The 17,668-nt window shown below is 43.4% G+C and overlaps 1 protein-coding gene across 1 annotated transcript in view; it reads right to left on the reverse strand.

Moving 5' to 3' along the window:
- The window catches only part of Hopx (HOP homeobox), a 27,337-nt gene extending 14,486 nt beyond the window's left edge, over positions 1 to 12,851 (reverse strand). Inside the window, exon 1 of the mRNA XM_031342821.1 lies at positions 12,537 to 12,851. The gene's annotated coding sequence lies outside the window, so the exon portion shown is untranslated. The remainder of the gene's footprint in view (positions 1 to 12,536) is intronic.
- Positions 12,852 to 17,668: the final 4,817 nt, after the last annotated feature.

Genomic DNA, 17,668 nt, shown 5'->3' on the forward strand with positions numbered 1-17,668 from the left:
GGGGGGGAACAGGATACATAAAAGTGCTGACTGACGTAAGTTTTATCCCCAGCCCCCACTTTTTACCCCAAAGGCTGATGTGGTGACATACATCTGTAATTCCAATAATTTTATGGCAAGATAGGAAACAGAGACAAGGAGAATCACTTGGGTGCTTCAAATCTCAAGTCTTTTCATTGACAGAGTGGAGCCTCAAACCCAGAAAGAGCCTCAAACCCAGAAAGCCACTTACAACCTTCACTACCACACTATCTTTCCTCCGTGCTGAGTAGCAGAGTGAGCAGATGACCATTGCTGGGGAGTTGTGGAAAAGGCAAAGTAGGGATATGTGATGCCACAGGATCGTGTGCGAGGCCATGCCCTGTCTGCCTGTGGCATGTGAGCAAACACAGCTTTGACCTAGTCCATTGGATGAGCTAGGAAAATCAGCTCACACCATCAAGCTCTTCTACCTCACATGCTCTTCTCTCATTGGTGAAGACAGAGCTGAGGGATGCCATTGGTGAAGAACACAACATGCAAATGAGAACAAGTTGCCGCATTCTACAGAACAGAGTGGAGCTTACCTCTGGCAAGAGCCACACTGGGTATGTCTCTGCTAAGTCATAGATTCGACATTTGTGCCGAATCAGTTGTGGAAGTTCCTGAAACTTATGTTGCAATGGTTAAGATTTTTCTATATCCTCTTCAGAAAACAGGAAGATGTTATGAAAAAAACAACCAGAGGGGTGGGGCAGGTGTCTGGGAATGGCTTCCAGCCGTGAGTCTATCGTTAGTTGACCCTTAACATACAATTCTTCTCACAGACACTGAGTTCTTTTCATTGAGAACCTGCTGCCTGCCTGGCTGTTTCAGTCTTATTTGTGGAGCCTGGGGGACTGCGAAAGATCGTAGGAAACCTTTAGGCTCCTCTGAGCATGCTGAGAAGCAAGTGATGAGTTCAGCCAATCTTTTTGGAAATAAATGGACAAAAGAGGGTGATCTGCATGTGTAAGCAGTCTGCCTTTTATAACGATGTCGTGAATTCGGAAAAGTTTTCTCCAGAAAGAATATGAATTGTAGATAGACTCACAGGCTAACGTGCAACAGGAGAATAGCTAAAATCCAACCTGAGGTATAATTATAACTATCAAAGAAAATTATCCTGTTAAAATACCCCAGTGAAGCTGTTTACGTATTTGGAAAGCAAATGCTTTTCTAAAAGATTATTTTAATTAGAAACTGGCTTGGGAAATAAGGCTTTAAAGTTCAGATGTCAGTGAGACTTGCAAGAAACTTCTGAAGATTTCGGCGTTTATAGCACAATTCTGATTATGCCAGTATCTACAATAGTTCCTGAAATGTTGTCAAGTGTTTGCGAATTCTTATTGGAATTTATTTTCACTTAGAGAAATATGGCTTTCCTTGATCCTGACATGGAAACATGACTGTTAAGGCTCTATTGTATCACCAGTGGAGTAGAGCGGCAGAGGAGGAAGAGAGTAGGCGCAGCTGCCTGGGACATAATTAATTATGCTGTTGATAGTGGGTGATAATGAAAAGGCCAGGTATTGCCAGGTGTGGCTAATGTCTCAGTAAATGCTGAGACCTTCAGGACATCCCTAAGGCTATGGCAAAGAAATCTGTGGTGAGATGGCTCAGGGGGTAAGAGCACCGGCTGCTCTTCCGAAGGTTGTGAGTTCAAATCCCAGCAACCACATGGTGGTTCACAACCACCCATAATGAGATCTGACGCCTTCTTCTGGTGGCTTGAAGATAGCAACAGTGTACTCATTTATAATAGTAAATAAGTCTTTAAAAAAAACATGAATTAAAAAATACATAATTTCTCAACTATGCAAAATATAAAGATATGAATTTAATTATAAGGGGGCTTCACAAGATCTAAAGGAACAGAGGCAGCTACACTATAAGCAAAGTTGACAGAAAGATACAAAGACAGGCAGATTTCTGAGTTCAAGGTCAGCCTGGGACAGAGCTGATTTAGGTCTAGGTATGGTAGAAATGGTAATTGCAGGACTTGGTTCCACTCAGGTAGCTTATTGTCTGTGCTTAACAGAGGCAGGCAGATCTCTGAATTATTTTGCAATATTAAAAGAAAATGTGTTCTTGCTGTTTCCTAAGAATTAAGGGACTGGAGTCATGGGAAGCTGACTTAAAGGATAATCAAAAGGGAACCTGGAGTGTATGACTGGATTGATATATACAAAGACCGGGCTTATGATTTGCCAGAGATGGGCTATCCAAATACTTTTTATTTTAGATTAACAAGGGAGAACTTGCCGGGCAGTGGTGGCGCAGGCCTTTAATCCCAGCACTTGGGAGGCAGAGGCAGGCAGATTTCTGAGTTTAAGGCCAGCCTGGTCCAAAGAGTCAGTTCCAGGACAGCCGGGACTACACAGAAAAACCCTGTCTCAAAAAACAAACAAACAAACCCAAAAAACAAAAACAAAAATAAAAAACAAACAAACAAAAAACAAGGGAAAACTGCTTGGGAGAACTTGCTCTCTCAAACATCGAATAACAAGAGAAAGCTGTCTAGAGAACAGAACTGTCTGGAGATCTCCAGAAAAAGCGGAAGAGAGAAGAGCCGGTCTGGAAAGCTGTCTCCAGCAGAGCATAGGCCGCCAGCGTGGACCCAGGACTTGACTTCAAGTCATTTGTTTTCGCCATTCCCAGACATCCCTTCTCTCAGAACCCCTCTGCAAGCCAAGGCTGGTCCTTGACAAGGTACCTTTATATTTTCCTTTCCTTCTTATCCTATCCAAGACATCCAAGAGACGTTACAATTTTGTGTCACAATCTTTTAGCAAGCCACCAAGTGGCACTATCAGATAAGGACAATTTAGTCTGGGTGAGGATTCACGGCAGCTAGAGAAAAGCAGAAACTAGGGGCTTTTGACAATGTAGCATGCATTATGGGGAGAATGCTTATGGATTTGGATTGGATACATTGTAGAGGATACATTTAAATCTTCCTTACTGAATGAAAGAATTAACTAGTGTGGTGTGGCTGGCAGGACACTGACAGGGAGCCAGAGATCAATTCCATTTTAAACTCTCCTTCCCAGTCCCCACAGGACCTTTCAGTTATTTGAAACTTGGTTCTCTTCACAGTAAAGAGTGTCTAAAAACTCTGCTCCTTGCCTGTATGCTCCAGTGACCAATGGTGATTAGATGCTCGTGAAACAATTCAGAATAGTGTAAGATGACACTCGTTTCCACAGGATTTGGAATTATGTCTTCATCCACAAAGGCGAGGTTTGGGGCCAGAGGATTCTAGGATGATGTCTATTCTAAATTCCTTGTGATCTGAGTAGCATATCCTTTGAATGGTGGTGGTAGTCTTCCTCAAAAATAGTTTACTGGTGCCAATAATGAGAGAGAGAGGCCTCGTCTGAGGCCTACAGAGGCTTTGATTTGATAACTACACTGTGCCAAATTCCTACTCCAAAGGACTGCTCAGTGGCTCATGAGACGCCCTAATACCTGGTGATTTTTAATATTCAGCCTGTGAAATTAAGGCAGCCATATAATTTGTCATCTAAGCTAGAGCACATGTGCAAAACGGATGCTTTTAATAAGCACAGCTATACAATAGGCCACAGTGAACACATCCCGAGCAAACTGGGGCGCTGGGCCCCCTTATTATCTGTCAGATGTGTCACTTAGGTATGGGACAGGAGCTCCTGTATAGCTTCATTGTCTCCGATACTTTTGGGATTAGCAAGATTCAGGTCACAGTAATGAGGAAGAAGCTTGCTTTAGCCCTTAAAGGAACATAAGGCTGAAGATTTGTGGCTAAAGGTAAGTTGATATCACATCTCCTGAGTGTTTGCTTCTTTTGCAGTTTACAGACATTTGTCTGGGAGGAAGAGTAGGACTGGCGCAGGGCCTCTGCTTGCTATGAGACTAAGAGCATCATGTGCTTAGTAAGTGTAAATATCCATTACATCAAAGACAGTCCCGCCACCAAATATAAACAAAGTTCCCCAAACATGTCATCCTAGAGAATCCTACAGGCATCCATGTGTTTAGGGAAATTCAAACCAGAGGATAAAAAAAAAAAGAGAGATATTTGTGAAATACGCAGAGTGATCAAATTTTGTCTTTGCAAATATTTGATGTCTTTGCAATTAGAGATTTTCATGGAACAAAATTTTCATGTTTCCTAAAGAGAACTATTAAAGCTAAAATATTTGTATGACCAAGGTTGGAAACAAGTAACAAACACATCAACTTTCTGTAATTTGTAATGAAAAAAAAAATTCCCAAATACAACAAAAGGGCAGTTAACTAATTTCTTTTTTGTTTGTTTGTTTGTTTGTTTTTGTTTTTTCGAGACAGGGTTTCTCTGTGTAGTCCTGGCTGTCCTGAAACTCACTCTGTAGACCAGGCTGGCCTCGAACTCAGAAATCCGCCTGCCTCTGCCTCCCAAGTGCTGGGATTAAAGGCGTGCGCCACTACTGCCCAGCAACTAATTTCTTTATATGTTTTGGAGTATATTGCTATATTTGGTTGCTCATTTAATTCTCAAGTTAAATTGGTTTAGAAAAGTATTAATTAGCTTCATCAGATCACTAGCTTGCAAATAGGGTGATATATTTGTCAATTGAAAGTGTAAGGGTGGTCAAAGAGTAAAAAAAGCAAATGGCAGAAGTCAGTCTGGTAAGTAAAGGTACATAATGAAGGTAAGTTACACACGGACTGTGGAGGACGAAGCCTGTCTTATGTTCTGCAACCGTTCAGTCACTTGTTTTCACTTTCAAATATTAAAATTAGAGTGTCTTTCTGAAAATGTTCTCAGTCTCATTGCTTGACCCTGGAAAAGGTTGTGCATTTGTATTTCTGGAGATATGGCGCCATGATTTATTGATCTGTTCTGAGAATCTATATAGTGGTTCTACAGTATTTTTACTCAACCCAAATTACATGGTAAGAAACAGTAGGTAGGGACCTGTAATGTTGCACAGGAATGTAATGTTGCCCATGGATGCAATGTTGCCCATAGATGTAATGTTGCCCTTGGATGTAATGTTACACAGTGATGTAATGTTGCCCATGGATGTAATGTTGCACATGGATGTAATGTTGAACAGGGATAATTATCAGGTGGTTAGGGCTCCACCTGTATCCCCTTAGGTCATTGCACTCTGTCTGAAGGAAGCAAGGATGCTTCCCCAGTTGGTTTGTGCATTTTAAAAAGTCCAGGGAAAACACTTTGATAAAATGGAGTTATCACTTAGTTCAAACACATTTTAATCAATTATTACTTTTTATGATCCAACTACCGTCCTTATTTTATGACCATGACTAGGCATCAAAGAAAGCGGCACATTACTGGCACCTTGCACAATGCTAAACTATGCCAAAGTCCAACCACCCAAGCTGCCTGTTGCCAGGATACTCAGTTCTATGGGACTTACGTTTTCCACAGTTGAGCTGCTTTTATGAACAGGTGTTCAGCTAGTGGGACAAACAGCAGACGTAAAGCTTTAGCTTAGTCATTAACATCACCAAGAAACCAAAGAGGACAGATAAACTAGAAAGTTCCACTTGGGACAGAATGCCGAACCTAGATTATTTCTCTAACCTTCAGACATGTTGCAGAAAGATGCGAGATGGAGCCTCAGGAAATCTGAACTTTGGGCTCCGTAACTTAATCTCCGTGTGCCTTTGGACAGCTCACATTTGATGTGGACGTCCATACCTGCATCTGCCATTACTGCCACCATAGCCCCAGTTGTCTCATGTCATTCAGTGAGATATTTATGAACCGCAAACAACAAACACTATATAAATTCATGGTCCTGATCCAGCTTTCCCAACAGCTCAAGATACAATGCTGAGTAACTGAATGACATCAGATTTTGAAATCATTAAATGATTTAAGGTTTTTTTTTTTTTAACATAAAACTAAAGAATGACATGATTTCTTGTAATACTTTTTTTTTTGTCTAGAAAACCTTTGCCCCATATGGAAATATGAAATGTCTCTAGAATCTATTAGAATGACTATCACTCAGCTTCTTATTAAAACATACGAAAGCTCCCAGATGTTTGAAATACTAGACCAAAACTTATTATATCATGTTTCTGTTTCTTCTAGTGGGTTCCACATTCCACACCCCTTTAAGGAAACATGGGAATCTAACATCCCCTAGTCTCCCAATTGCCAGAAACTGGTATGTGAACATACAGTGGGGGATTGTTACAGAATCATTTGTGGGAACTGGAGTCAGAAGAGATGGCCATGTAAGCTATCAATACAAACTATGAATATGCAGTTTAAATCTATATTAAAAAGTAGAAGCAGCAGACATAGTGCCTGTCAATAATACTAGCATTTGGGAGGCTGAGACAGGAAGATCTTGAAACCAAGGTTGGCCTACGCTATGTAATGAGACCCTGTCTCACAGAGAGGGGAGTGGGAGAGAGAAACAGGGAGAAGGGAAGGAACAAAAGATAATCACCAGAAATAAGGATTTCAAAAACACAGCTGAGTTAAAAACAAGAAAAACAGGAAACATAAGATATAAGACCTAAGGAAGGGTTCTGTGCACAAGAGTCAAGGAATGCCTATTTTTTAGTATCTAATTTTGTGTGTATGGATGTTTTACCTGCATGTCTCCCTGTACACCCAAAGAGGTCCCAAAAAAGAGCTGGATCCCCTGAAACTGGAGTTACAGACAGTTGTAAGCTCCTGTGCGTTCTAAGACTTGAATTTGAATTCCTTGGAAATGTAGCCTGTGTTCTTAACTGCTGAGCCACCTATCCAGCCCCTAGCTAACCAATGTCTTACACCTTAATGTAAGACCAAATTAAACAAACAAACGAACAAAGACATAACAATTGAAAAACTGGTGGTCAGTCTGTTTTCCAGAACTTGCCCGTGTATCACGCTGTACCTTTACATTCATGGGGTACTTCATGGCATACACTGTAATGTGCTTGGTGCTGTGGCATGCACCCCTCCCTGACCCTGAATTGTTTTCCTTGGAGGTCAGAGTGAGTAACTGGCCGCTGGTCCCCATGCCTTCCAGCAGCAAATAAATAAAATGAATTTTAGTCTCCTCTTAGCCAAGTTATCTAGCATCGGCTCCTTCTGCAGCTTCTCACAGATCTGTCCCCGAGGCTGTCTAGGCATGCAGAAGCTCTCTGTAGTCTGAACTCTGACCCAGATTGAGTGCGCAAATGAAAGAGAGCCTCTTACCCTCTTCCCTCCTGTGTCACATCACAATATCCAGGGGTTCTCAGCTATCCCGCAAAGGATGAAGACTGGAGAGGATTACCTAATGAAGTGACAGGTGCTTCTAGGATCACTTATTTTATATATATATATACATACATATATACATATATATACATATGTATATATAATGTATGTGCAATATGTATATATAATATGCATATATATGTAAATGTATACATATACTTGTTATGTATATACTATATATGTGTGTATATATATATACATATACATATAAATTTGATATATATATATCAAATTTCACTCCCAGTCATCCGTAGACTAGGAAATTGGACAGTGTGGAGAAGATCTGGACACTAAGGAGGACTGCTTATGTAAATTTCCTTAGGGAGGAGCCACACTCGCAGGAAATGGAACTACATCAACAAAGACTACATTATGTAAGCAGATCTGTGATGACCTTAAGAATTCCAGGAAACTTTCATCTAGATCCAATGGCCAGAATGGCTATCATTAGTTTCCTGCTTAGTAGTCTCTAAGATTAGAACTGACTCAGGGTCTATCTTGGAGTTCGTTACTTTGTTTCCACCATATGAGAACAGACCAGTTCAAGTGTAAACAAACTGGCAGGGTTTTCATGTTTGGTCACATTTTATAAAAGCCACTGGAGTAAAGTGTAAGAAACCTGGAGATGGGTAAGCCTAACTTCCCTATGTTGGATAGCGCTTCGGTATTTTGTTTTGTTTGGTTGGTTGGTTTGGTTTTTCGAGACAGGGTTTCTCTGTATAGCCCTGGCTATCCTGGATCTCACTCTGTAGACCAGGCTGGCCTCAAACTCAGAAATTCACCTGCCTCTGCTTCCCAAGTGCTGGGATTAAAGGCGTGGACCACCACTGCCCAGCTGGATAGTGCTTCTTGCCAGGACCTATTAACCACCCGAAACAGACAGACTACCTCCACCTAGTGAGGAACAACCCCCTAGCAATAAAGAAGCCCCCCTGTGAACTCTTTTTGTTAGGAGGATGATGCATCTAGCAGTTCTCTTTCTCTCTGTGTGGTGTAAGTACAGCGCTCCCTGCAGGGAACCTGCGTGTAGTGGGTATGAGTGCCTAGGCACAGACACCTGGGGCGCCACCTGGGTCCCTGAGGCTGCTTGGCTGCTTGCTAAGATCCCAGGGAAATTAGTTTGCTCTCTTGAACTTTCATGGACTTTGTTCAAAGATGATCAGATAATTTATTGCTCCAGCCAGGTATTTTCAACAGGGAAGCGAAGAGGCAGTTATTTATAATAATCCCCTCGTAAGCCTTCGAGATGGCCCAGGCAGCACTTGCTGCCAAGTCTGACTATGCCGATTGAGTCCTCAGGACTCCTTATGGCAGGAGAGAAGCAGCCCCGAGGTGTCTCCCGACCTCCACACACATGTTGTGGCATATGCAATCCCCCCCCACACACACACACACACTAAATACATGGAGAGAGAGAGGAGAGAGAAAGAGAGAGAGAGAGAGAGAGAGAGAGAGAGAGAGAAAGAGAATACATTTTAAAGATCCAATTAAGACTCCTAATCTTCAAGTCTCACTCCTGCCTTACTGTAGCTGAGAAAGTAGGACCCTGTGCCTCTGTGTTCTGCTCTGCCCTGTAGTCCACACTGTCTTCGGCCAGGGCTAGTCTGTAGGACGTCTCCATGAGGGAGGGCAGAGGCAGGAACTTTCTGGGCAACTGAAAGGGATGGGCAAACCTACACCTGCTTGGTCATACCTCACCCGTTCCAAATTTCACATATGCCTGGGATCAAAAGCATTAGAACAGCAAACCTGCCTTGGTTCTAACTGAAATCCAAAGGGGTGTGGCACCTCCAGCGGGACACACATCTTCTATTTGCACAGTAGGGCTCATCTGTCTCCTTAGCAAGCCTGTTCCCCACCAGTGTGTCCTGGATAAGCAGGCAGGAAGATGGTCCTTCTGTGCTGAAATTAACTGGATGGGCTGGTCCTCTGTGCATCCCGCCAGGCCACAGGCCACATTTCCACTACCTGCCGTTCTAGTCACTTAGCATTTTGAAAGTCTGAGGAATCCATCAGTGTTCAAATAACTTAATCCAGGTTACACAGCATAGCCATTAAGAGCAAAAATCCAAGTGACCTTTGAAATAAGCCATTCACAGTATTTGGAAATAACCGTAAAGGAGATGTATTCAAAGAAAAGTCATGTAAGGAAGAAATTCTGTGTCTTCTACACACAGGTTTTGCCAGCTGTGTGAACTCATTGCTTGTCTAAAAACTTTTTTTTTTCCCATGAGCTGTAAATGGCAGGAAGTAGTTTTGGCTACAGAACAGCAGTGGTACCCAGTGTTGGCCTACTGCCCTAAGGCTCACAGCCTAGTCTTTTCCAAGAGGCTATTTTCTGGGGTTCAGTGTTGAGTTCAGCTTCACCTCAGGAAAGGCAATTTAGCAAGATCCATTCTTAGACAGTGACTTAGACTGAAAACCTATAATCTTGATATTCTTTCTCTCAGTTGTTTGGAATTCATTCTAAAGAATAGGGATTATATGTTTTTACCTGAAAGTGATTTTCCTAATTGCTAGCTTTAGGTTAAAGTGATAATTATATTTATACAACATTTCAAAGCTGGCATAATGGCACAAGCCTATAATCTCAGGTGGCAGGGGCAGAAGGATCAGGAGTTCAAGGGCAGCCCCAGCTACATTTCAGATTTGAGGCCAGGTGGGCAACTTACATAAGACCCTGACTCAAACAAACAACAAAACAACAACAGCAGCAAAAATAAAAAAAAATAAGGAAAGAAAGAAACAAAGAAAGAGTTCAAAGAACTCCCAGATAGGTTATCTTGTTAGAACATATTTAATAACCCAGAGTTCATTAAGCAATTACTGTCTATTAACAGCATAACTTTAATTGGTGTGCCAATGATAGGTAAACAAATCCCTGAGAGAATGAGACCTTGGAAATAGCACAGATGGTCCAACTCTACAACGCAGGCAGCTAGCCAGGGCAGGTTCAGTAGTCAGGACAGGTTCAGTGAGGCCCTGTGGCCCCATCCCCACTCCCACGCAAGCACCTGCATCCACACTGGTGGGAGGAGGAGAGGGAGGATAGTAGAAATGGCAGAAGTCAGGAAGACGAATGTCACTCATGCTTTTGCCTAGGGCTGCCAGGAAACCTAATGTTTCCTGGGGGGACACCACTAGAAGATGGTGCAGGAGGATTGCTGTGAGTTTGAAGCCAATCTGGGTTTCAAAACACCAAGAGGAAGGGGAAGCCAAAAGTATCCATCACTCAGATGGATCTCATCTGCCTCTCAGTCACCCCCACACCCCAAGCCTCTTCTCCAGGCCACCAGTGACCCGCCTTACCCCACTACAGATGGGTTCACACATGACCTCTGCTGTCTCTCACCTTCCTTCCTCTTGTACACCCTTGTAACTTGTATCTTCCCTTGTTCCCAGGCCCCAAATCTTTGCTCAGAGGAACCCCTCTGGCCTGGAACAGGACCCTTATAAACATGAAACTCAACTCCATGGTTAGAAAGTGCCTGCTGTGGTAATGTTGTCAACAAGCCCATCACCCTGCCTAATAAATCTGTTAGTTCCTTGATTAGTGGCCTTAGCTCCTTAAAAACAGAATGAAAGAAAACAAAACAAAAAAAAAAGCGCATATACACATATGGCACAACTCTGATTTAGCATCCATGGACTTCCCCAGGGGTCTAGAAAATGAGATTCAAAATGTGTGATGGAGGATGAGTTCCATTAATGGTGTCCAGTGCAGAGATCAGCCTTGAAACTACATACATGCCATCAACAAAAATGGACTTGGCTTACATATGTATGTATTATATGTGTGTGTGTGTGTGTGTGTGTATTAATGCACACATATGACAATAATAATTAAAGAAAAAGAGGCTATCAACTTGAAAGTAAGGGAGGGGCATGGAAAGGTCTCAGGGGAAGGTAGCTAGGAGTGGCCGGAGGAGGAAAGGGAGGAAAAATGTGATAAAATTCTATTTCAAGTAAAAACATATTTTAAAAAATTAAAAAGATTTTTTTTTAAAAAAAAAAACATGTGTATTGGAGTAAGCTTAGCACTCAAGTGAATCCTGTTGGTTCAGGTCAGCGTGGTCTACAGATCCAGGCCAACCCAAACTGCATATTGAAACACAGTTTCTAAAAAGCGTGTTGGGGTGGGGATAGTGGATGGGTTGATGATAAATACCTGAGAAAGGTCCCAGAATTGCATCACATGCCAAAGCTTGTTTGGTTTCTTTGAAGTAGGACCTTGCTCTGAAGTTCTGCTAGCCTTAACATCAGGGCAATTCTCCTGCCTCAGCTTAGTAAGGGTTGAGATTACAGGCATGAGGTATCACATAAGCCTTCATGGCAGAACTCTCGACTTAAACAGATGGACTAGATCATTGGTGTCAGTTGACCTCCTTACTGTGCTGTGTGCATTTTTGCTACATGTTTAGTCCTCTGTGACCCCGTTTCCCTCTTCTCTCTTGCCTCCCCAGTCTGTGTTTTTTTCCTCAGTACCTGCCCTGATATAAAACCCCTGTGCTGTGACAAGTGGCAGGGGACTGCTGGCATCTCTCTTCAAGACCTTTTTATCTAAAATATGTGATACCTGTTCCTTTTATCCAATCACTCTTCCTCCACCTAAAAATTGACCTTGAATACCTGGACGCCATTTGAACTCAAAAAACACAAAACTCTACTTTCTGGAAATGCCAGAGAGCAGCGTCGTCTCTCTACATGATCACTGGTTTTCATTATTGAAAATATATGAGAGAACAAGACATAGGAGCATGTAATACTGCAAGCTCAAAGTCCAGACACCTCTCTTCAATGCGGATATAGAGTCCCCAAACACATACCAACCCAAAATGCATATTTTAAACACGACTGTGTTTGATTTTTAGATAGCAAGCTGAGATACAGAGCGACGATTATTGGTATTTAAATGATGAAATGATAAATAACAGTTACCCAGGTGATGAAAATAGAAACAATCAGTAAAACAACCATGAGCATCTCTCTGCTTCCCGGCTCCAAATTCACCATGATCTGGCACACACCTTTTGCAAAAGACCTGGGTTCTCGCCTTCAGCAACACTCTGACTCCACACCCCGGTGGTGGTGGGGAGCAGGCAAGGGGGTAAGAATTTTTTTTTTTTTAATTTTTCCCTTTCACCTCCACGGTTTTCCAACAGAAAAGCAAAAAAGCAAATGTTTTAACTCTAGCATTTTGGGCTCATCTCTAGACAAGTTCATTCTCCGCATTCAAGGTTGATCATAGAAAGCTACTTACTTGGAAGACTGGGCGAGCTCTGGGCTGAGGAGCAGAGGATGCTGGTGCCTGTCGGTTTAAATAGCCGGCTGGCTGACGCGGCTGCTGATCGCACGTTTATTTACTCCTGGGAGTGCACGCTCAAGCAGGGACCTGAAAAACCTGCAGCGTGGGCAGGCGGGAACTACTGAAAGTCGCCCGATCTTACGTCTGTCCTGGTTATTCAGGTCTGATGCTTAAGCGGTGACTTCTGCGAGTCTGGTGGAACTTTTCATTCAGCCCTGTCCCCTTAGCCACCAAGATTGCATGCACGGAAGGTGATGCTGAGAAACGTGGAAGAGCAGCTGGCTCTTTCCCCAGCTTCCTTATTTGGACTCGGGTTAGATTTTGCCCTCTCAAAGCTTTGCTCTGCCAGGCTGAATTCACAGCTCTGCGGGCAACGCGCCAAACCTCAGCGCCTGGACCAATGCCCAATTAATGAAAAACTTTTTTCTTTTGGACCCAGAATGTACAAACAAGGAACAACTAAAGCAGAGAGCCAGGCCGGTATGAGACAACTTGAGATTCCCTCGAATGCTCTTCATTTTTCTTTCTGCATTTGCTCTTTTGTTAATGAAATTCCTGTCTGAGGGTTGTGAGATTCCCCTGTTGAAGCTCCCTTTAAAAGGCAGCGTGTGAGCGAGGCTGTGCGAAGATGGAGTCAGGCAACAGTGTCCAGGGGCTCCAGTGATGGGTGGTGGAGATGCCAGAGTGTGGATATGGTTGTAAGGAACCCATGGGTCCAGGTTTATTTTTTTTTGTTTTATTAGCTAGATAGGCCGTTGGCAGTTGCAGCAATGAACCACTAGGTTGTGATTCGGTGGGGAAGGAGGAGGCGAATCAGCCACTGAGATCATCTATGGGAGTATCTGTGTATGTGGCACGAAGTAGATGCTCCCCAGGTACTAACCCTATGTGCCTCACCTGTCTGCAGAGAGTAAAGCCCACTTGATTCTCCTGGGAACTGGAATCACATTGAAAGGGTAGCAGAGACTGTTGAGACGACAGGAAATAATAGCTACCGTCCTTGTGTAGGAGACAGCAGGGACCCAGCCAGTCCGGTTCCAGGAGGGATTCTCACACTCTTGGCTCCTTCATTTCTAATTCTTCTGTGAGCACATCTGGACTCTTGTCTTCCAGGTTTCTTTACGACATGGTCTGCGTCTTGTTGATCTCTTAACAACCAGGGCTATAGTCACGGTCATGGTCGTGTAAGTAGGTGGGGGGTATAGCTCAGGAGTGGAGCTCTTGCTCAACCTGTTATAAGGCTCCATGTTTGATCCCCAGTGGGGAAAGGAACAAACACACAACAAATCTTCCTTGGGTGATGATGTCAATCTGGATCTAGACTGACTGTGTGCCAGGCTCTGACTGTGTGCCAGGCTCTGTGTGGATTGCTTCACAGAGTTTTCCTCAGTAGTCAAATCCTTGAAACCACACTATGAATTGAGTTCTTTCACTATTTAATCTGTTGATGAGGAAACTGATACCGGAAAGATTAAATAGCCTTCTCAGGGCTACAGTGAAATTTGAACCCAGATCTGATTTCAGAGTCTCGGTTTACATTTAGAAACTGATATTTAGAAAAGTTGCCAGGGAATCTTTTTCACTTTCTCTCATTTGCCTGCTCACTGTTGGTCTTCCATGGTCACAATGACCTTGTCTGCTTTGTCCATCCTTGTACCTTTAGCATCTAGCATTGTACCCAGCACGTAATAGGCCCTCAACAAAATATGTGTTATTTGCTCCATTCCTAAATTTCAATAGATAAGGGGTAGGCAATAGCAAAGACTCATCTTGGTCCAGGCATGCTTGTTTTGGTCTTGTGAAATATATTGGCATCAAGCTATTTCTCTTGATCTGACTGTACATCAGACATGGCTGAAAAAGTGAAGCAGTTATTATATCACGTGAGAATTCTGAAGGCATGTGGTTTCAGTGTTCAGTGTGATACAATGATCTTTCCAGAAACCCTTGATTTTTTTTTCTCTTTCATCTTGTGATGTTCAGTGCAATGGTGTTATCTCCTGGTGTTATCATAGTGGCAAGGTGGTTACCATAGCTCTGTGTATTGTGACTATGAAGAAAAGCCAAGGACATTTTTTTTTTTAATTCTATGTATTCCTTTGTTGGTTTAGACTGAAACTTTTCCAGAGACCATGTGCAGACTTCTACTTATGACTCCTGGGTCAAATGGCTACAACTGTAACTAAGTCTATCACTTGTAGGGAGGAGTGCAAGCAGGCAGACCATGATTCATCTCCCACGTCCACCAAAAGGACCCGTGTTATCTAGGCACGCTATTCTGATTGCTTATCACAAGGTAGCCAGGGATCCTGCCTACCAACAATTCTGTCAACCTAGGAGATGATCTACATGATAATCCAAGCTTGGGCACCAGATCAGGCAAAGGAGAACAGTTTTCTCTTTATCAATTCTCTCGGGGATTTATTTTATATCATTTTCTATTATTCTGTAATGAGAAAACCATTTGTTGCCTCCCAGCAACTTAAGACTATTTCAACAGCTCCCAGACAAGGGAGGATGCTAGCCACAGTGGTCCTTTGCACGCACATTTGGATCTAGGTCTTTGTATGAACACTGGTCCCCAGAGACCAGCACACAATCGTCCAGTATTCTTGTGGGCCAGATGGGAGACTGGTGGTGCTGCTGGTGTCTTAGAATGGTTCCAATACTCAACTGACTGTAAGAAGATGGGGAAGCAGGTTCTGGTGCTTTGAAGTGCATTGTCCTATTCCTCCGCCTTTGTTGTTTCAGGGGAATTTCACTTTGCCTCTGCCTGTGAGCTCCAGCCACCACTGGGAACACATGGTTCTGTTCTCCTGGTAGCTAACAAACTGCAAGGGAACACAGGCACATAGGCTCTTGTTTTCCTTCTATTTACTGGGCAGATCTTTTCCTTGCTGGAAACATTGGGAAACCTTTTCTTCATGACCACAGAGAAAAGAGATGGGGGAAGACTGAGTCAGAGCTCTAAAGAAAAGGAAGAACACCTGGGGAATGGTCAGTATTAGAATCTTATTTACTGAGTTACTGGACAGGTGGTTTCTGGAAAGGATGAAGTCAGGGCTTTTGAATCACACAGATTTGAGTTGAAGTCCCACCATTTCTATTTACCAACTATGTGACACAGGAAAACTTTTTTTTTTTTTTTTTTTTTTTTTTTTTTTGAGACAGGGTTTCTCTGTGTAGCCCTGGCTGTCCTGAAACTCACTCTGTAGACCAGGCTGGCCTCAAACTCAAAAATCCATCTGCCTCTGCCTCCCAAGCGCTGGGATTAAAGGCGTGTGCCACCACTGTCCGGCAGGAAAACTCATAAAACTTCTCTTGGCCTATTTCCTTATAGACAAAATGTGAGTGATGATATTTATTGCATAAATGTATCATGAATACTAATGATGATTATATATTAGTATCATCATATATTAGTATATATAGTAATAATATATATTCATACTTAGCAATGATGCTAGAACATTATAAGAGGTTGCAACAATAAGTATTTATGACCTGCATTTAGTTGTTTCCATGGAACTCATGTGAGGTAAATGTCATGTGCCCAGGTGCCACAGCAAACACAGTGACAGGGCTGCCTAGGAGACAGAGCGGAACAGCCGCACTCATCTTGCCGGAAGCTCAAGGACACTGATGGTCAGGAAGCTAGATGATGAATGGAGAACTTACAGAACCAAGGGGGTGTGGTAGCAGAGTATTAGTTCTTGGGGGAAGACTCCAGCTGATTAAGTGAAGGATATAACCCTCTAGATGCTCAAATAGGGACCTACCGTAGGAAGCACCTCTGTCCAGGAATGGAGGCACACACCTTCAGTGTTCCACCCCCAAGCTATACACTTGAGCACGGAATGGCTGGCAGCGTGCTGATGTGAGTGAACGCCCTTCTGGGTCTAACCTGGCTGGGGCTGGAACAGGATGAGGAGCAGAAAGGGAAGAGGCAGGTGACACCAAAGCTGTACAAAAAGGATGGAGACTGGCCAAGGGGAAGACATTTCCCTTGGCTCCTGGAAGAATAACCCAGTTCCCTGGTGGAAAGAAGGGGAGTTCTAGCAGTGCCCCACATAGGTTCTTGGTGGCTGGTTGCAGTCACAAGAACAATAAGTCATCCTTTCAGTAAGAATCGTGTGCTCAATCCTAGACTTGGGTTTCCTCATCTTATCCCTACTTATGACCTGCTTGTTGTCCTGTAGTATCAGCTGATGCCTGGGAGTTAGACGTGGCTGCCCACAGCCACATATTGCAGTAGGTGTTGGGTGAGGCTACTCCACCCAGGGTGGCCTGTGCCTCTCCTGGGTGAGAACCAATGTTCCCCCAGCCCCTACCCTCATTGTCTAATGAATGAGGAGGTTTTTGTCATACTATTCATGAGGTTGGTTGGGGATGGCAACTGAGTGAGGGGGCCTCACTCCACTGGTGAGGAAAGTAGAGGGAGACCTCATTCTACACACCCAAAACCTAGCTCCTTTGGTTCCAAGGTTTGCCTGCTGTCTGCAGAAGCTGCTCAAGGAGCAGTATGGTGACATTCTTAAAAAGGGTGGGGGTGGTGCCTTACCAGGAGACCTCTTTCTCCACGAACAAGGGGAGGATACAGCCTGACTATAATCTCCAAATGCTAGGAAGGGCCTGGAGAGTGTCCCCCACCCACTTCTGAAATGTCAGGGATGGGACCTGTGTTCTCAGAAAGCAGCAGGGCTGGGAGCTAAGGAGAAAACAAACTGGGCGCCCAACCTGGCCATTCTGGTTCTGCTGCCCCAGTGCAGCCAGAGAAGCCACTTGGGCATCTTAGAGCCTTCAGGCTGGGCAGTGTACAGAGCCCCTTGGCAATAGGTTCTACCTGCTTAGGACCTACAAATGGTTTTAGTTGGTGGTAGAGAGGAAAAGAAAGAGAATTGAGCTAACAAAACTGTGAGGTTTAAAGACTAAGCTAAAGAAACATTAAAATGTAATCCCAGCAATTGGGAGGCAGAGGCAGGCGGATTTCTGAGTTTGAGGTCAGCCTGGTCTACAGAGTAAGTTTCAGGACAGCCAGGGCTACACAGAGAAACCCTGTCTCGAAAATACAAAAAAAAAAAAAAAAA

This window comes from Mastomys coucha, unplaced genomic scaffold, assembly GCF_008632895.1.
Source record: "Mastomys coucha isolate ucsf_1 unplaced genomic scaffold, UCSF_Mcou_1 pScaffold22, whole genome shotgun sequence".
Lineage (NCBI taxonomy): Eukaryota > Metazoa > Chordata > Mammalia > Rodentia > Muridae > Mastomys > Mastomys coucha.